General features: G+C 41.1%; 1 long non-coding RNA gene across 1 annotated transcript; it reads left to right on the plus strand.

The window, feature by feature from the left end:
- Nucleotides 1-11,293: 11,293 nt before the first annotated feature.
- LOC106897103 lies at nt 11,294-15,605 on the plus strand. Its single transcript, XR_001413720.1, has 3 exons — nt 11,294-11,404; nt 13,973-14,008; nt 15,402-15,605. It is a non-coding gene; the product is annotated as an uncharacterized LOC106897103 (long non-coding RNA).
- The last annotated feature ends 6,157 nt before the right edge of the window (nt 15,606-21,762 follow it).

The following is a 21,762-nucleotide window of genomic DNA, read 5'->3' on the forward strand; positions in this document are numbered from 1 at the left end:
TTAATTCTTAAATTAAAATTGCAGATGTCACTAAACCGAGAAGGACAGGAAATTCTTCTGATGACAAGAATAGCTTTCAAAATGTCCCTGACAAATTGGAAAATGGACTTAAAATAGGATGAAATTAAAATGAAGGCAGACTTAAAATAAATTAAGACAAAGGCATGATATATAAGTGAAATTAATCATCCCCATTGATACAGGATGGGAAGAAACTTTTTTCAACAGATTGGAAGAAAAAAAATCTGTGCTAGTATGGTTATAAACTGGCCTTTGGTCAACCATGGCATATCATTAGAAAAATGGAAAATGTCATCCTAGGATGGATAGACAAGAGTAAAACTCGCAAGATATGTGAAATAATTCCTTCCAGTGTACCCTTCAGTGTACCCGAGGAATAGACCAATGGGATCTGCTTAGTTTTAAGAGGTGGGGATGAAAGAGTATTGACTCCTTGCTATAAGGTGGGAAGTGAGCTAATGGAAGGAATTCAGCCTTCAAAACTGGGCTTTTACACTGGTGAAGAGTGAAAAAACCTCCTCTTAAAATCCTGATCAGAAACTCCAATAAGAAAAAGAGAAAAATAATATGATACAATAAATTAATAAATGAATGTGGTCACATTATAATGATAGAAAGGAATTCAAAGTAAGAAATTTAGAAAGTTTAAATCTCGGTTTCAGAAATCACTAAATGATGGCCAGTACATTAGAGACAGAAACTTTGCTAACTTCCCTGACGTTCAAAAATTAAAGCTTTTGGGAAGACCTAATAATTTCTGTGACTGGCCTTTGTATGAGTATGAACTCAGCCCTCCCAGGAATGCTGTTTCAGAGGAAAACTCTTCCTGCTTACTGTACCGCTAAAATAAAGCTTCTCTAGTTTATGTATGATAAGTGGGTATAATTATGTTGTTGTTTGCAATTAAGCTCATTTTACAAACTGCGTTTCTGGAAAGTTTCAGCTCATCTCTTCCTTTTGAGGTTGTGTTTTTTTTTTTTTCCCTGCCTTTCTCTTTCTGGTAAGTTTACTTACGCAAAATAATGCTAAGGAGAGGCTTAGGTGATCTATAACTCTTACTGCTTGTGGTTTTCTAAGTAATTATATGTCTTTCTAAAGCTACCTTCGGTTTAAATTCACTTTATTTAAGACCTAAGACACAAGGGTTATTGGTGTGTTTTCCATGGGCTGCAGGAGAATCTCTTCTCCAGTGTCCAGAGCCCCTCCTCCCATTCCTCCTTCACTCACCTGTGTGTCTGTGGGGCTGCTTCTCTCACATTTTCGCATTCCTCCCTCTCACAGTTTCTGTGTGGCATTTTTCACCCTTTCTTAATTGTGTCATCCCAGAGTCATCACCGGCATTGCTGATGGGCTCAGCTTTGCTCAGCAGCAGGTCCACTGGAGCCAGCTGGAACTGGCTGTGTCCCCTGTCGGGGCAGCTCCTGGTGTCCTCTCACAGAGGCCAGCTCCCCTGCTACCAAAACCTTGTCACGTAAACCCAGTTCAGGAGGATTGTCTAGTCTCCGTGATCATGTTCGACAGGATGAAGAATATGTGCTTAAATTGCAGGAAAGGAGGTGAGCCTTAGTCATTCTTGCAGTGGGGCTAGTGAAGCAGTAGGATTTCATGGAAAGGCTATGAAATATTGGTGTTTAAAAACAGACTGAAAAACCTTTGGGCAAAAGCAATCGTATGGCAGAGTAGGAGTGGAGGAGAGGTCCTCTTGAGACCCCTTCCAATTCTGTGATCTTGTCAGATCGAAAGAATTCGTTAATTGGCATCACATAAGGTAACTTTGCTCTGGGGAAAAGCCATGATCTGTGACTTTAGTTGACTAATTTATTACATTTTCTTATTTTGTATTTTGTGATGATGTCTTAATTTTTTTGGCCTCTTCTTTCTCAGCTTAAATTAAGCTTTCGCGGTTGTGTAGCCTCTTACCCGTAAGCTGTTATCTGTTTGTCTCTCTGGAAGTTTTATAGTGCTGTCCCATGCCCATTTCCATTCCAAATCAGTATTTACTGCATGCAATCAACAGTAATAGCAGTCCCTAGCAGACTTCCTAAAGTGTTTGGTGTTCTTTTGTTTTCTGGCTAAAAATTTCTGCTTTGGGGATTTGCCCTTTAAAATATAGAATTCATTTATGTTTTGTTTGTGCCATCAGCATGGCTCTTGTTAACAAACAGACTGTTTCTGAGAGTGGATATTTTCTGGTTATTGCATTTTTCCTCAGGTGCAGACATCATACATACACATATTCGGTGCTGACCTCTTTCTTTTGGCTGTCTACACAGGCTGTTAATGAGCTTGAATATTACATTAAAGGCTTGTTGATGGCTCCCCAGAGAAGACTAGTCTTCTATGGATGGAGTAATAGCAAGTAAATATTAAAGTCTGTTCCCTAGATACTCAGACTGTGAGCTTTGCAAAGTGAGGAAGGCGTTTTGCTCTTCAGGACAAGCTGAATGGTAGAGGGAGCACGCTGCTGCTGCCCACCTACTGCTGAGCCTCTCTGGGGTCCCACCTCCAAGATGGGACAAACCAGATACCACCAGACACTATCTCTTTCCTTGCCCTTTCCTCTCTGGCTCCACAGGAAAAAAAACAAAGAATCCTGAGCACAGGGTTCCCAACCTGCACAAGCAGAGAACCAGGAGCTCTGAACACGATGAGGGAAACACTGACCTGGTGGCCCACATGCAGCCTGCGTGGACTGTGGTCAGTCCGGTGCAGTCCTGGCCCATGCCTAGGGCTCACAGGCACTGAACTCAGTAATACAAGGTCCCTTAATAGCTATATTTATCTGAGCATTACATTCACATTAAAAAGAATATCCAAGGCAATTAACTTTATTGTAGTGCTGAATTAGAGACAGTAAACTCCTCAAGGCCAGGAAATTTAGACAAACTATAAACTTTTCTGAAACACATTAGATTTTACCTCTCATTTCCTGCCCTTTCCATAAACACTCATAAAGGTTTCCCAACATGCTATCATGCAATCAAGATCATTATTTACTTTAGAAAACACGCTGCATTTTAGAAAGCGATTACTACCAAGCTGAAGCTGTGGTGTGAAACCACAGCTGGCCTTATCAGGGTAGAAGGTTAATTTGGAACACCTGTAATAAACTAATGACCCCCCCCCCTCCACCAATAAAGACAAAGTAGTGCACTGTGTGTCTGTGCTTGTGTTGATATCAGGGAATGAAACCATATCACTGGGATACGAAGGGAGGAATGAAGGAAGAAGTTGTTCTGCAAAGACTCCCATGGCTCTCTGGTTTTAGGCAGATGGTTGAGAAAAATCTTTGACTTTTCAATTTTAATACTGATTTGCAGACTTCTGGTATTTGAAAAGCTTGCTTTTTCTTTTAGAGGAAGCAGAATGTGACAGTATTTGGTTGCTAAAGAATGAGGTACTGCTCCTCATTAGGCACTCCTGCTATTCTCAGTCTCAAATGCTGCTTGCTAAGCTCAGCGCATGCAGAAATATAAGAAAATCAGCATCAAACCCACAGAAGTACCTTCAGCATATTAGCAGTATCCAGCATCACTTTTTAGAAATGGTACCTGAAGAGGCTGACTGATAAAGATGTGAGCGCTTGCAGCCATCTGAGAAAGTGAGATGGGGACGTCTGCTTTAAATCCTGTTAGTAACACCCTGCTACAGTATGCTGAGCAGCCTCTCCAACGGAATTAAACCCACTGGAGGGAGTAGAACAGTTCAGTTTACGTGTTGCCAGGCTGTTACTCAAACCCTTGATTGGAAACACCCAGAGCAAATACCCACAACAACGAGGGGGAGAACGGTGCACAGTGTAGTGAGACCAAGCTTTTGACAGTGCAGAAAACAACATTTTCTCTGTAAGTCTCACGGAAAAACAAGAGACGTAATGGAAATCACATATTGAGTCCACAACGATTATTTAGACATGCCAGGTCTAACAAAGATATTACACTTATGGTACTTTTTCTTATGTCCACTCTTTTTTCAAGGTGTAGTAATTCCACTTAGGATTCAGCAATGAAGTTAGAGTAAACACTATTTTAAATTGTCGTTTGTAAAATGCACAAGATCTGTTGTCATCTGACATGGCATAAAAACATCAAATGTGGATGCATAAATGCCTTTTAATACCTATACTTACCATATTAGAAGATTGTGACTGTAGTCACTTAATGAGCACTTAATGAGGGAGGACAGCAAGTGAAACAGGTTCTGACATCCAGGGTGCACCTACACAGCTGCTCCACCACATGACATTTCTAAACAGGCTTCCCTACAACAGCATTTGACAAGTGATGAAAGCTGGGTTGCTAAATTTGACAGTCACTCAAGTCTGTATCTCCAGGATACTTTTTTGTTAAAAGGCACTCAGCTTTGGGTCTTCCTGAACAGAACTCCTACTTTAATAATTACACCAGTGTATTAAGCAAGACCACTTGTTTATCATGCCCTATTTTCTAGAATGAATCAAGGATTTAAAGATGTCTGTCTGAGGCACCCAAAATGGACCTGAATTCTTGGAAGGTGGATGCAGGAGATCATTTATCACCTTCCCAAGAAGCACACAAAGTGAGTAATATAAAATATAAATGTGTGGCATATCATAGTAATGTTATATTCCATATAGTGTACAATATATATTATATACATAATTATAGTAATTACATTAATCCATATACTAAATTATAATTATGTAATTATGTACTGTTATTTACTTTAGATAATTATATTCTCATACTTTCTTAAAATACAAAATCTTTTATTAGCCTTAGCTTTTTGTTCCAAAATGTGACCAGTTCTTATATTTTTAAATCTGTGAATTTTACTGTAATTTGCATTTCCATTACAGGCAATTTTGGATATATGTTTCAAAATTGTTATTAAGTGCATGAGAACATGACATGTATATAATATCCATTGAATGAATGACTGCCCCTTTCCAAATTCCTTTACCCTTTCTAAATTGCTAAATCCTTTCCAAATTCTAATATCCCAGTCACTTTCAAAAAGAAAGAATTTATGCTAAAGTGCTCTAAAATGTTCCTTCAAAATGCTCTAAGAACAATAATATCCCAATATCCCCCTAAAATAGGCATGTATGTTCACCTTCAGCAGGAGTTGGTCCAGCCATTTCAGCAATGCCTGAACTCCCCTGCCCTGAGGCACTGATGTCTTGCTCTGAGGACTTCAGATCTGACCAGCTCAGCAGAGCTGAGGGGCTGTACCATAAAACATAGCAGCAGGATTTAGAATGAGGACAGAAATCATGGCCTGCAAGGTCATGTTCCTACTACCTGACCATGGCCAGGCACTCTCTTGTGCTCTCTCCATTTCTCTGCACTGAGTTCTTTTTACATAGTGCATTTTCAGGAGGAGGAGTGGAGAATAACTAACCAGAATAACCTAGTTGAATATTTAGGAAACTCTAATGAAGATGGGAGATACAAGCTTGGATAGAGCACTATCTGGTATTATCTTATGTTCAAAATTTAGCCCCTTAAAACCCTGCTCAGTTTCCGCATAATACTTCAAAGTCTGATTTTGTTGTAGGTAAATTCCCTAAATATCTCATTCTGGACAGGTGAAGGGACACTTTCATAGAATCATAGAATCATCTAGGTTGGAAGGGACCTTAAAGATCATCTAGTCCAACCATCAACCCAACTCTGACAAAAAAATAAATAAGAAATAAGCGATAAAAAATCACTAAACCATATTCCTGAGGACCATGTCAACCCATCTTTTGAACACCTCCAGGGGTGGTGCCTCAACCACTTCCCTGGGCAGCCTATTCCAATGCTGGATAACCCTTTCCGTGAAGAAATGGTTATTCATTTTGGTTTCATTCTGACAGACTCTTCCTGTCCATCCAGTTGCTGTGCAGACTCATAAGCTAGACATTTCTGTGGCTGTCTGCCTCAGGGCTCAATCCCTTAATTGTTTCAGCCCATGCCAACCAGAAAAAATACTATATAAAAAAGTAGTAATCTTCCTAAAAGCCACCTAAAGTACTCATCTAAAGTACTCTGCTGCCAGAATAAACACATATTATGCACCTCCTTGGAGAGGAGCATAAAGCTGTGCCCTTAGCTATTCCTTAGGGCCTCTGTGCCGCTGAGATCCAAGAAAGTGGGAGTTATGGTGTCTTTTTGTAATAAGTTTTTAGACGGTAGTAAATGTTCCCTGTGAATGGGTTATTTGACAATATTTATATTTTTAAATAACGCTACATATATATTCTCATGCTCTTGAATAAATTATTTATGTTTGAAATGACACAAAACCTCTCTGCTGCTGTTCCTGAGATGAGAAGCAGATCTGGACCTGATTTACTGGAAAGCAAGACAGAGTTTTTGTGGTTCATAAATTAGTATCACTAAACAAGCATAAAGCATCAAAAGCACTCAGCATGGAGAAATTTACTGTAGCTCCACTGTGGTTTATGAGGGAAGACTGTTGCAACTGCTTCCCCTTTGTCTCAGCTCTTCCTGAGAACAGATTTGTGGCCTGCTGTTCTCTTCATGGAAATTGGGAGTTTGTTAACTGTTTCTGTTAAAGTCAGTAAAAGAAATTTCCCAAAACTGAATTCAACACATGCTAATCAAACTGTCTTTTCAGTGACGGGATCTTATTCCTTAAATCTTCAAGGGGAAACAGTGTGTAAGTAAAGAGTGGTAAAGAAAACTGTGACCACCTTTGGGAGGCAAAGCTAAAAGGAGCCCTCTGTGTGCAGGAGACCTAGTGCTCTGGCAAACCATATCCCACACTGTATTTGAAGAGCGTACCAGCAGGTTGGAGAAAATGACCCATCCCCTCTATTCTGTGCTTGTGAGACCATCTCTAGGGTACTGCATCCTGTTTGGGGCTCCCCAGTGCAAGAATGACTGGGACATACTGAAGCAGAGCAAGATCAGCAGAGGTTTTGCAGGATGGTTGGAGGGATGGAGCATGGGCTGAGACACCTGGGGCTGCCCAGTCTGGAGAACAGAAGGAGAAGGCATCTTACTGCTGTCTACAACTACTCATGAAAAAACAATGTCTTTCTATCATAAACCTCAACATCTTGCTTTACGGAAGACTCCCTCAAATGGAGTGAAAAGCATCTGTCACTGCATGAGAGATTACAGAAAGGATTTTTTTTTTACCAACTCAACCCTAACCTTGAGAATTTTTCACTAAAGCAGGTAAGGCTTTCCTTCAGATGGGAAGAAAATACTAAACATTGGAGTAGGACGTCTGCCACAGCAAAACAATTCTGTCCCTCTTGGAGGTATCTTTAAACTCATTCAGTGTCTGATTTGATAGGTGATTTCTTTCATTACACAGTCAATGTATCTGGTTTGACTAGATCATGGTTTATTTGACTTGATAGGTGGTATGTATTGGTCCGTAAAAGATGGATCAGCTTTGACAGGTGACATGGCTTGTAGCTCAGTCAATAACATTGATACTTCCATGAGATGTTCACTTTGGACAGTGATGTACCATTCAGTACAGCCTACCAAGGGGCTGTATGCTTTAATCATTATAGGGTGTATCTACGGTATGTAAGCAAACATACTTTTTCTCAAATACTGAATTATGAAGCCTCAAAGTGTCTTCCTCATTACCTTTGTTTCAGGTTTGTTGTCAGAAGTAGAGTATGTAGCATCTATTAAGAATGAATGCACTGTGTTGTTATTTTTGGTTATTACAAATTTTCTTAATGGTGTTTGTTGCCCATGTCACTGTGCCACGTTTGTTACATGTAAGCTCTTTAAGAGAAACTTTCACTTACTCGGTGCTGTGTTAGGCTAAGGTGATCTTTTTTTTTGATACAATTTTTTTTTTCATTATTTATAGAGCTAAAGAAAAAAAGTTTCAGGTTAGCACTTGTAAGGCTGTACTTCATGTATAATATCACCTTCTAGGCCTTGTTTTCAAAAGTGATAAAGATTAATTGGGGGAAGTACAGAGGAAAATGAAAAGAGGTCAAGAAAAGCTCATGAGGTCTAGAGACTGTGAGCTGTGTAGAAAGGCTGAAACATTTGGGGTTGGTTAGCTATGGGAAAGAGGAGCAAAGAAGGAGAAATGATAGCAGTCTACGTATGTGAATGTTTGCTATGAAAAAGAAGGCAATAAAATGTTCTTATCAACTGAGGATGAGAGGAAAGTAATTGATTTAAACAACAAAAAGGATAACTTAAGTTAGATATTAAGAAAGGCTTTCTTAATATCTAGGATGATATGAATATGGTGAGATGACATTGGATCCTGTTCTCTGGTGTTGACTTCTTGCTTAGTAAAGGCACTTCCTCTGTACACCTCAAAATACATTGTTTTAACAATGAATAACATTAACAGTGATGACAATTCTGTGTTATTCCTGTTGCAAACAGACAGTCAGCCTTATTTGTGGATATTTATCTAGACTAGGTTTATCGCTGGATTTCTTAACTATTGGTGGATATGTACTCTTGACAGGAGCATGTGGAAGAGCTTGACTTGACTCCCAACCTATGTGGGCTCATGTTTGCTAGCAGCAAAATTGTACATAGAATTTACTGAGATACAGAAAATTTAGAAACAGGTTTCTTCACTTTCAGGGTATAGCTATACAAGAAGCTTTTCATATATTTGAAATCATAGTGCTGTCATTTTTTTTGCTCTTGACAGGTAAGTTTCCTGCATGACTAGAGTGTACTTAGCATGTAGCCTGGAGCCAACCCAGGCTCAGGCCAGGCAGTCATTTATATGCATATGCACGTGCTAATGTGTTGTGATGTAATTGTAATTCCATATCATTTTAAGGGTTCTGAGAAGATGGCCACAGCACCTTCCTGTAAAAACACAGCGCTAAGAAGAGCCCAGTTTCTGTGTTGTATGATGCAAATGGTAAGAGATAATATCATGATGAGCTCTGGGGAGAAGCAGACATCCCTAGGTGCCTACCAGGAAGAGGCCTTGAGAAAACATAATTTCTCCCATGAGCTCTGTAAGTGAAAAACTAATAGTGGAGTGGGTGGAGTAGCAAAGTATATTTTAAGATATTAAACAGTAAGTAAAAATATTGCTGTAATAATACTAAGATAGGCATAGACTACAAAACCAAAGAATTATAGCCTAAACCATAATTACGCCTCTGAATGACAATTCTAGGATGTGACCCCCTTGTGTAATATTTTTAGAGGCACAAAATATTTGCAATGAGTCAGTTGGGACACTTCTGCCAAAACCAGTCAAAGTCTAATTACTCATGGCAAATCCAGTACATTATTAGAGAAAAACACAACAACAAAGAGAATAATATCTGTTATAAAGCAGAAATCTCTGACACGCACCACAGGGGCTTCAAAGGTGCATGAATGGTATAGATCTGGCAAGTGGAAGAAGGAAAAGGGAACAATTTTGCTCTTCCAGAATATTTGCTATTGTTTACTGTTCCCAAAACTATACATCACTATATAACCTCAGTATCTATGTTTCTCTTGACATCCTTTTTCTCTCTCTTCAACTGGCATTAACATAGTAGCAATGAATTTGTATTACAAGGTTTCCTGGGAAGACAAAAACATTACCTCACAAGCTATCCGAAATCAGACAGACCCCTTTCTGCCAATCTTGCAAAGTCAGCTTATGAGGAAGGTACAGAACAGGAAAAATGAAGAGTGGCATCTCTTTGTACCGACCAGATGGAGAGAGAAGTGACATGGGAGCAGACATTGCCTTCGCTTGGATTCTGCAGCTGGCAGCAACCAGAAAGGTACAACTTTCATCAGTGCTCTTTGGTCAGTGCCTTTAAAATCATAGAATCATAGCATAGTTTGGGTTGGAAGGGATCTTTGAAGGTCATCTAGTCTAATTCCCCTGCAATGAGCACAGACATCTTCAACTAGATCAGGTTGCTCAGAGCCCCAGCCAACCTGACCTTGAATGTTTCCAGGAATGGGGCATCTACCACCTCTCTGGGCAACCTGGGCCAGTGTTTCACCACCCTCAGTGCAAAAAATTGCTTCCTTATATCTAGCCTAAATCTACCCTCTTTTAGTTAAAAACTATTTATTACCCTTTGACCTATTGCAACAGGCCCTGCTAAAAAGTTTGTCCCCATCTTTCTTATAAGCTCCCTTTCAGTACTGGAAGGCTGCAGTAAGGTGTCCCTGGAGCCTTCTCTTCTCCAGGCCGAACAACCCTAACTCTCTCAGCCTGTCCTCAAAGGAGAGGTGCTCCAACCCTCTGATCATTTTCATGACCCTCCTCTGGACCTGTTCCAACAAGTCTGTGTCCTTCTTATGTTGGAGCCCCAGAGCTGGATGCAGTACTGCAGGTGGGATCTCATCAGAGCAGAGTAGAAGGGTAGGATCACCTCCCTTGACCTGCTGGCCACGCTGCTTGTGATGAAGCCCAGGATGTGATTGGCTTTCTGGGCTGCGAGCACACATTGCTGGTTCATGTCCAGTTTTTTGTCCTCCAGTGCCCCCAGGTCCTCCTCAGCAGGGCTGCTTTCAATCCCTTCATCTCTCAGCCTGGATTGATATGGGGAGTTTCCTCAAGCCAGGTGCAGGGCCCTGCATTTGGGCTAAATCTTTCTTTAGAAAGATTTGGCTTTTCCAGATTCACCTGTCTGTTCTGTCACGTCTTGAGGAGAATTGTTGTTGCTGCACACCAGGAATGTATTGTTTGTTTTGCATTCATTACTTCACATCCAAGAGAATGGAGGAAAGGGAATCCATAAAAAACCAAATTTCTTCCACTTTTTTTTCACTGTCTTTAGCCCTAGGGTCAGCATTCCATTCGTCAGCAATATGCTTTGTGATCTAAAATACTGGTGGCAGCAAACAAAAGGTAATCCTTGCTGATCATGTTAGTAGGTTTGCATTTCTACAAGGAAGAGACTGTTCGCTTACACCCATTGTGGATTCCATCATGGGATCCTTCACTTCTCGATTATTTCCCTTTAGTGCATTAGTTGTCTTTTAATTACAGTTAATGAAGCTGTGCAGGATAAGCATTGGCAAGTGGGAGGAAGGAAAAAATTGATGTCTGGGTTTGTGACCGGGTTTTTTTATATTATTTACACATAATATCGCTAAAGTGTCTCGTAAAATGCAGTGGGAGGTATTGATGTGTCAGGAATAGTAATTGGTTCTCCAATAAAACGAACTGTTTCTCACAGTTATATGTGCACAAGATAGTCACATTTTCTCTTTTTTTATTTTATTTTTAAACAGGAAAAAAAGTTACAACCATTTTTGATTGTTTCTAAAATCCTTACAAGGCTTAGACCATGACATCCTTTCCACAGATACAGCACAGCAGAGAACATTCCTCTTCCTGCCTCTCACTCCTGTCAAGCACCTCCAGTCTGGCCTGGGAAGTTTCTGCACCAAGAGACCTAGTCGCTATTTTCCCTTAGGTACGTACCTCTGAGGTAGGGAGGCTGTTCAACACCTTCATCATGACAAGTCAGGAAAGGTGCAGTATCTGAAAAGAGCTGCCAACCAACCCAGAGTAATCACTGCTCCTAAATCAGACAGATTTTGCCTTCGGATGGATTAGTCAGAGTTGGACATTTCTACTTCATTTACCACTCACTGCCAGGTGTACTGATACTCTCCGTGATGTGGGAACCTCCCTGGTGAGGACTGGACTGGGGTTCCTAGACTTCTTTCAGAGAGCTCCAAAGTTTTGTTTTATCAAAGGCATGAGGGGCTGCCTTACATTTTGGAAGGGTGCAAACTATTAGAAGTTGTGGGAAAAAACAGATAGATAATGTGTAGAAAAAAAATAACTTTTGTGTATTTTGACAGGTTCAAAGTCAAGAAAAGCTTCTTGGAAACTGTTAGCTTGTGGAATAATCTCTCAAAGGAGTAAATGTGATACACATAATACGATGCTGGGCATTGCCCTCGAGAACAGTTAGTGAAATGATCCTGTCTTCTTTAGTCTAAACATAGCAAAAGCAACTGCATAGGATGCTTCAGTGACAGACCTGTTTCTGGTGTCACTGTCTTTGTGAAATGTTTCACAATACATAGAAGAAAAAACCTATGCAGATGCTGCAGAAGCGCAAATAATGAATCACAATATTTGAAATGAAAATGATTTTGAGACAGTTTATGGAAGACATCAGGAAAGAACTTGGCCCCCTAGGTGTCTTCTCCTTGTTTTTAATTCTTGTTTGTATTATACTGTCTAAAGATAAAAGAAGCTGAGTCTTTGATGTAGCACTTTTGTCTTTCAGTGTTTCGAGAACTGAAATCTCATTATTTTTCCCAACTGTATTTTCTAATGTGAAAGCCCCAGAACCTCTAAATAATTTACACTCCTTTTGAAGTTTCTTTATCAGCTTCACTTCAGCAGTATTCAAACAGAGATCAGAGGCAAGATGAATCTTCTTGTGATACCCTTTGATTGTAAGGTATGACACCAGAATGTTTGAAATGTGATAGGAACGTTTCAACGGGTCAAAGCGAAGTGTAATACGGTAGCATCCACATTTCCTTCTTTATGTTACCTCCCTGCATTTAAAAGTTCCCTGCATCTTTTAAAGAGGGAAACTCAATTTCACAAGTGCTGACACATTAAACAGGCACTACATTGCTTGGAAAGATGTCTTCATTAGCTTTGCCTCACTGGTAAGCAAAATTAAATGCCTGATGATGACCCAAATTCAGCTCAGTTCTGAATATCATGGACTAGCTTATACTGCATTAGAAAATTACCAGGTGACAGAAACACTGAAATTCAATTTGAGTATTTCATGAGCTCACTCTTCCTGGGAAAGGGAGACAAAAGGACTGCTCTGTATAATGTGAACAGGGAGCTTTTTCCTATTCCCCTGCCCCAAGCCTTATCAAAACAAACCTGTCAGAAGGCAATCAGCAAGTGTGAAGCTCTGTGCTGTTCATTTTTGAGTCCTGACTCTGTGACAGTCATTTGCAGCCCTGTCATGAGTTTGCTTTGGCACTGGCTCCAGGATTTCCCCAAGGAAGGGAGGTGGAGACATACTGCCTCAGGTAAAAACAGCAGAAAAAAGCATCAAATTAGGCAGGGCTCATTGCCAGCTAATATTTCCCAGCACAAAGCCATCAAATTGTTTTTTTCTTACTCCACGGCCAGAGGCTGAATTTCACCCTGCCACAGGAGAGACTGAGGTCTCAACTATGAGGACAACCATGGCTGCAAGGCTACTTAAAGCCTAACCCTTTGAAATGAGGGTCGAATTTACACAGAGCACCCCAACAAATGCTTGTCCAACTCACTGACAAAAACCTTGCAAGAAAACAATCCTACATCCTCTTTGGGCATCTTGTCAGTGTTGCCTTTCCTCAGCAGTTAGAATGATGATCCTAACTGGAACATCTATTTCTTTGTTTCTAATTACATTGATTGCTTTCTTTAATTTTTTAATATACTCTTTGATTGTTCTCATGTTTTATTTTGGTATTCCCTTTTCTGGACTAAACAGATCCATTCCCTTTAAATTTCCTCAAAGATTTTCATCATTATTGGTCTCCTGTGACCCCCAGAACTGCTACAGCCCTTCTGCATTAAGCCTTCTTGCCACCATCCTTATCTCCCCCAGCTCCCCAGTGGCTTCCACACTATCCCTGAATCATCTGCTGTACTTGTGTTGTCCTGTCGTTTGATGTACTTTTGTCATGTATCACGTTTTATAATTTATCCTTTCTGATTTTGTTCCTTCTGTACTTTTGTTATACTTCTGTGTTCACACTTAGTTTGGTTATTTTTTTAATTTCAGTTCCTGATGCAATTATGATGACTTTTTACTACAGCTGCTTCTCTTTTCCTCATTAGGGTGGCTTTTTATTGTGTGTTATTATAGTGAAATTGCACTCTCTAATCCTCCTGATTACCTTTCCTGCAGAACCATCTGACAGATCCCAGAATTTAGTGAAATCTGCTTTTCTGATGTTTATGGTCTTCATTCAGCATTTTTACATTTTCTGTTCCTTCACAGATTGAACACTATCCCTTCAACCCAGCGATAGGGCAGGTCAGTATCTGACAATATGCTCTATTTGCACTCTAAATGATCCCTTTAGCACTTCAACATTTTAAAGATTACACCCCTTAGAAGATTTGGTTACATATCAGGACATCCCAGTGGTTATGTCACAATCTCTGCAGTTCATTCAGCTACAGCTTTCACCCAAATTGTATTTAATTCTATCAGTTCTTCCCCACTAGCCAGACCCAAGTCTGAAACAAATGCTCTGAGAAAGACTTTTGAAATGTAAAGTTGTATTTAACATGGTCCATTAACTTCCTGCAATGTTTTCCCAATATATATCTAAACAATGAAAATCCACTCCCTTTTCCCACTACCACTGTTTACTCTCCTATTAATTACTTCTACTGGTTGTTTGAAAATGCTTCAGTTACCACCTCCTTCTGTAGCCCATTTGTGGCAGAACCTTATCATGGTCTAGCTCCTGCTTTTTCTTCTTGCAAGCCAGAGCTACGTCAATGTTTTTCCCTCTGCCTATGGGGTATTACCATTTGGTGTTTGCCTCTAAATATTCTAGACAAAATTAAATAATTCTATTCCCTACTATTTTGTAGAGTAGGGAAGTAATTTGGACTCAATGCTAAGATAAAAGAACTCCTGAGATCTGGATTCTGCTGTGAGCTTACAATGTGGTCTTTGGTCAGTATTTCGGAACAGTTCTGCATCACACACTGCTATGGAGATCTCCAAGCCAGAACCAAGCTGATACAAACATACGATACAGCATACAGCACAGCAAAGGGATGTGCTGCCACACACGTTCTGCACTGGAGCCTCTGCAGGCTTGTTCTTGAGATACTCTTGAGCTGGTGAGGCTTGACCATTGAGAGCTCACCAAGGGATGGCTTATGGGGAACGTCAGAACCTGTGTTGCAGATACACTCACAACCTCTGTGTTCTGGTTTGTTTTTCCAGTTGTAGCCTAACAGTATTTGTAAAGCATGTTGAAGGAGTGCTCCATTAACATTTGTGCTGTGCTTTTATAAATCGTGCTTATTTTATGAACCCTCTGCCTCACTTAGATAACTCCCCTACCATTTCTTCTCTCCCCCTTCTGCCCCATTTAGAGGGCTACCTGATTGCATATTTAATCTCTTTTTCTCTAATGTGTGAAATAAGACAAAGAATGAAACTAGATCAAGAATCCTGGCTCTTTCAAGTGTGTATCAGGAAAATGAGAAGGTAATATGCTCTCCTGCTCTTTGAGAGCTTGTAATATGCCTCCAAAGAGTCAGCTCTTCACAGGCAGGACTCACGGGTATTGGGAACTATTAGTAGGACAAGGTATATATACTACAGTATTTGGAGAAAATATGGCATTAACAGCAGCTGTGGCATTTATGGTTGAAATTGCCTGTTGGTGTTTTCCATTTTCCAGAGAAGGTGGCGTACCAGGGGTTTGAGTGGCAGCCCAGCTCTTCTGGCAGGCATGCTTGAAGCTGAAGTCCACTTTAGCAAGGAGAAAGAACGTGCTCACCTGGGCTGGTAAATAACGATTGATCCCCATTCAAGGCAGAGGACTGATGGTAATTTCTCAAAGACCTGTGCAGTGCTCTCTTCTTCTGGATGTTTGGTTATCTTCTAAAATGTGAGTCTATACATGTTTCACAGTGTCATCCCTTTTGCAAACTAATTCCCCTGAGAACTCTGGCTGGGACCATATAATTCTCCTTCTCAAGGCCATATACCCCCTTTCCAGTACTTTTAATTAGCATCTTGGTGGTTATGTCATGGATTATGGTTCTTAAAAATATGTTGATATTCCAGACGCAGAACTGAATTCACATTGTGATGGCTGATTATATTGTTTCCAAGTGTGTACAGAGTGTGTCAATGTCAAGGAATCAAATGTGCTGTGACAGGAGACACACCGCAGAGCTCACTGCTCACCTCAGACAGTTTGGCTGATCTAAGGACAGGTGAAAAGTCTGTCTGGATGGAGTAAGAAGGTTGTGTTTATTTCCATTAGAAATGTTTTAGACTGTTAGAAGCTTTTTCATAGACATTTAACTCTTGGTGATAGAACTGGAGGAGACAGCTTTTCCTTTAGGACTAGAGGAGGCTACTGCAGGCAAAGTCCCCTGTGAACTGGGAATTCTAGCCTTAATGGCTGTGATCTTTTACTCATTCCTTTGTATCAGCTAAAGTAAATTTGGGGAGGGAATAAATATTTCCAAAAGCCAAGAAAATTCCCCTCTTGGGTTTTCAATAATGTACAAGTATGCAGCATTTTCTGGTTTTGCCTTCCTCTCAAATTAGTGCCTCTTAAATGAGTGCCAAGTGCCAGATCCATCATGAATCTCTCTGTTCTCTGACATGCAATAAACTGATCTTGAGCCATTACCTGAGCAGGCAATCTCTAAGACAAATGGTTCTGTAGCAAAAAAGAACTTAGAGGACTGTATTAGGAAGAGAGGGTACGTTGTTTATCCCTTATTGTAATCTACCTGTTACAGCAATAAAGGGTCAGGGCCAGGGCTGCAAGAGATGTTTTGATGCCTGTGATATATGTGATATATCTTCACCGAGGGGAGACAAGCCCTTACTGGTTCCTTTCCCACTTCTTCCATCTCGCTGCCAGCTCTTCTCTCCCAGCTTCTTTCTAGGCTGGGAATGGCCGGTGGAGTCCCACTGCAAACACAGACACCAGCCCCATCCTCCCTATGGGAAGAGTCACTGGTGGGGCTCAGGGGGGCAGTCCAGGCAGATTAAGGTCGTTTCAGGAGCCAGATTTCTCAGTCTGCCTTTGTTGCCACTTCAGTTGCACTTTCAGCTCACAAAAATGAGACAAAAAAATGTCAATTTCTTTAAGATTTACAGCAAGGAGCTGGCTGGGGCTCCCTGGAGAGTGCTGACTGCTACAGGGCTCAGCACCCGTCCTTCCCTTGGTGGAGACTAGGGGTGAAGTAGAAGGCAATGTTTTTTCTCGTCTCTATGTTCAGATCCTTCTGCATTTGTCCCCTGTGTCAAAGTGATTTGGATTGTTTGCTTGTAAAGCTGCAGTGCCAGCAGTACAAGGAGAAGCTTCTTGAACTTCAGAAGCATTCTTCCCCATTAGAATTAAATTCTACATGAAGCTAAAGGCCTCAAACGTTAACAATTTGAGCACTATTATAGCTCATCTGTGTACTAATGATACTGAAGGAACATGCTCCTGAATGAATCCCCTTTTGGTAATTCAGTCCAGCCAGGCTTTACCTGAAAAATTCAGCACCCTTGGCCTCCTTTATGATACGTTTGACAGCAGGGGTCTGCCAAAGATAATGCACTCTGTCTTCAGATAGAATACCACGTGTCACTGTGGCTGATTCTTCATTAAGGGAACTAATTGCCCTGTGTGACTGCAACCTGCTGCAATGAGGGAACAGTAGGGTAAAACTGGGGTTCAAAGGGAATAGCGTTTAAGTATGTTAAAATGCAGCATGAAGCCAATGTCACCATCCTTTGAATAAATGTAAGATTTAAGTGTGGTATCAGGGATGCAAAGCTAAAAATTGGTCCTGCATTGCCTAAGGTATCTAAATACAACATATGGTAAATAAGACTGTACAGATACAAGTCCATTTAAAATCCTTTTTGGCAGCAAGATTCAATTGTCATGTTTTGTTAGGTCTGTTTGGTGAAGCAAAGGCAGAGCTTATGCACACATGCAGTGCAACAAAGGATTTCCTACTATGCCCCAGGAAAACTGACAAACCGAACTACTCTCTAATTGAGTTGTGTTCCACTGTACTGAAAAATGCGGTCTTTTTAGCAAACAGCTTTAGAGCTAATTAAAGTGCATCTCAGGCTATCATAGCTTGTTTTTAAGAATAATGTTATACAACCATGTTTGCAGTTTTAGCTGGGTGCTACAATGTCTGCCCATAGCAATAGCAAATCATGACATAATCTTTTTAAGTGGTCTAGATATTCTTGATGAGAAAGCCATACCATAAGGCTGGCAAGGCAGATAGTAGATCTCAAGTCAAACTCTGCATCATCACCACTGCAAGACAGAAGTGGGTCTAAAATACTCATTTTACAGAATAGTCACAGAGCTATATAAAGCAATTTACATCCAAAATGCATTTTGAGGGAAGAAGGGGAAACAAAGCTTAGTATTTTGTAGTGCTGTAATAAAAGCTTAGATAGTAAAATAAAAATAAATAATTGGTTTTCCTCATAAATTATTTGCAGCTTAAATAGTATAAAACCATGGTGTTCCACAAACAAGGCAGTGAACTAGAGAGAAAGCAGAAGTGAAAACTGAAGAGTGTTTTTTTTCCCTTTGTCAAGCTTAAGAAATGCAAATGGTAAATTAATAGCCTGGAGACTGAGGACATTGCAGTGATTAAAAAGATCTTTCTAGAACAAAATTCGATAATGTTTTGGATGTCTCTTGCAATACAGATGCTGTTGCAATGAACCTCACACTTCTCCAAGCAGGGAAGCAGGTTACAAAGCTCTGCCAGGTAAACAGGCAATTTCTCTCTCAATATTTCTATAAAGACTGGTTTTGACCTCAGGATAACTCAGCCAAATTCTCCACTGAGATAAGAATAGGAAGTAATATTTGTTGGCATCTAAAGGAATCCAGTAGTGGATTCTACGGATGCTCATGGTTAGATCACACAAGCAGGACAGCTGGTATATGCAATAGCCCTTTAATTCATTATTCCTTTACCATCTACCCCTTAAATCAAACTTCCAGATTGCTTACGAGATATAACCACTTTCTGTACTACTGATAAATATATCGCATCTTCAAAATATAATGATGGGTACTACTTTCCACTGCCATTGTATGTAATGAACACTTCTTTCTCTAGACTAGTAGGAATTTATACGCACAGACAACAGTCAGCAATTTGCCATATTACTTAAACCTCATAAAGAAAGATGGAATGAAGCTATGTATTTTTGTGTCATAGGAACAGAAAACAGCTGAGTTCACTGTCACCAGTATTGAACAATGATGCCGCTAAATCCAATTTTTTACAGAGAAAGGTTTATTCCAGAAGTCAGTGTGGAAATAAAGATTTTTTGAAACATGAGCAATTCACATTTATTTTTCCCCCAATAATTGGTCTGCAGGGTATTCCTGAAGTGAGCAACTACATGAGACAAATAGGAGAAAATCAATTTTTGAGACACCGCAGATAGAAGTGTGTAGCGGCCAGCACTATATGAATAGCCTAATGAAAGTGCTGTTCTCTTTCTCAGTGAAAAGACAAAAATTAATGAAATTTGATGCCAAGAAAGCCAAAGTGATGATGTACCATCGCTCACTAAAAGGTGAACTATGAGTAAGTGCCTTGTATTTTCACCAGTGAGAAAGAGAAGTTCAGCCAGGAACCTCTTGGAGACTATTAGTTGGCTGAACTTGCTGAACATCACAGTAAAATACCTGTAAACCTGACTGAATCATGTTGTTACCATTAGCAATCCTCCTTGAGCATTTTCAGGGGATGCACAAGACACCGTAAGACTGGGACAAGACACACACAGCACCCAACTGCAGTTCTCAGAAGGCAAGTGGTTGTCTCCAAAGAAAATAATCTCTCTCCCTGGTGGACACAGCCAGAGGAATTAAGCTACGCATTGCCTGGCAGGGGATGGAGCTTTCCTCATTCGACACTTCCAAGAAGAGATTGGGTTAAGGTAAAACTCCTGTTTGGAGGGTCACTGGTGTAACTAGTTGTATTTAAGCAGCTGCCTGGACTAGATTATTTCCTGAGATCCTTTCCAGCTCTGTTTCTCTACGATCCTCATGCTCCATAGAATTAAACAAGTAGAGAAGTCATTGTGGTTTCAAAGCATTAATTATTTTGTTATTCTAATGAATAGAATCGTTGCAGCAACTGACCAGTCTGGATTCACCCTGTAGAGATGTCTACCCAGTGCATGTAAAATTTATGTGGATGATAAAAGATTAACATTGCTTTGAAGTTACTTTATGGCTTCACACAGCAATGCAATACCCTTTCAAAACTTTAGATAGAGGCTACAAAGACACAATTCCATTATTTACACAACTGAATTTAAAAATCTTAAAATGACACGGCCTCTTTTGGAATTTACTTGTTTTACTTAATGGGCCTCGACATAAAAGCATTTTTGGCAGGTACACGAATCATCATTCAAGTAAAAGACTGATTTAAAACAGCTGATATTCTTTCCACCACCACCTGCTGCAACAGTGCAACACCATACTGACAAAAATGCATATAATTCACAGCACACAGGCTGAAGTACCTACTATTTTTTCTTCCAGAGTTTAAAGCCCCAGAGCAAAGCTGATTCTCCAGGTATTTCTGCCCTTGGCATACACTTGTATTTCCCCCAGCTCTCGCAGGCTGAAGGAGTGAAAACATGGCCAAATGGTTCAGCCTTGGAGATGAAACCAACAGGTATGTGGCAAAAGGGCAATACAAATCACAGAAAAAAAATCAACACACCATCAACACCTAGGAATTTACATTTTTATTACCCTACTTTTCTAGTTGATGTCAATGTTTTTTCATAGACATCCAACAAATGAATTCATGGAGTTTTCATACATAGTGATAACAGTATCTATGGGATACAGGGGAAAGCATAAGAAAAGGGATAAAATATGGCTATTGTGAATTGTTGCATGGTTAATTCTGGGAACATGGAGGAGAGAGAAGTTGAAAATAAAGTTGGAACAGCTGAGCCATGTAAAAAGGAGTCAGAATAAGCTGCAGCAGTTCTCTTCAGCTGTGGTGAGAGAAGGAGCTGGTTGGGTATTTCAGAAGGCGGCTGCTGGATTTGCAAGCCAGGCAAGAAGAGCAAGTGTGTAGCAGCCAGGAATGGGTCTCAGAGGGTTTGTTTTACAGAATGATATGGGGTTGGAAAGGACCTCTAGAGATCATTTAGTCCAACCCCCCTGCCAGAGCAGGTCTACCTAGAGCAGGTTGCGCAGGAACTTGTCCAGGTGGGTTTTGAATGTCTCCAGAGAAGGAGACTCCACCACCTCCCTGGGCAGCTTATTCCAGGGCTCTGCCACCCTCAAAGTAAAGAAGTTCCTCCTCATGCTTAGGTGGAACTTCTTACATTCAAGTTTGTGCCCATTTCCTCGTCTTATCCCTGGGCATCACTGAAGAAAGACTGGCCCCATCCTCTTGACGCCCTCCCTTTAAGCATTGATTAGATCCCCCTTCAGCCTTCTCTTTTCCAGACTAAAAAGACCCAAATCCCTCAACCCCTCAGAGGTCGCTCAAGGGTCCTTCCCCTCAGAGGTCGCTTAAGGGTCCTTCCCTCATCAAACAGCCTTGTTTGATGCAGAGGACCTGCAAACGCAGTGAATGATGAGCTACACCTGCTCCTTATTATGTTAATTACTAATCCCTGTGCTCTTAAGCACTCGCCCATCACCTGCACGGTCCGAGCTGGACTTTCCTTCAACCTCCTGCCGGCGTGACACCACCCACGACAGCGGGGCTGCAGAGCCCTTTCAGGTGAGCTCCAGCCCCTCTTTGCCCCGTGGAGCCGCAAAGCTTTCCTCCGGCCCGGGCCCGACCCCAGGCCACCCCGGCCCGACCGGGGAAAAATAAGGGGGGGACGGGCGGTGTCGGCGGGGCGGGCGGGCGATGGCGGGGAGGCCTCGTCCCTCAGGTGCTGCAGGGCGGCGCGGAGCCGCCTCCCCCCGTCCCCTCAGCCCCAGGCCACCCCGGCCCGACCCGAGGCCACCCCGGCCCCTGCGGGCGGTGTCGGCGGGGCGGGCGGGCGATGGC

Source organism: Calidris pugnax, unplaced genomic scaffold (genome assembly GCF_001431845.1).
Source record: "Calidris pugnax isolate Ruff unplaced genomic scaffold, ASM143184v1 scaffold211, whole genome shotgun sequence".
Taxonomy (NCBI): Eukaryota; Metazoa; Chordata; class Aves; order Charadriiformes; family Scolopacidae; genus Calidris; species Calidris pugnax.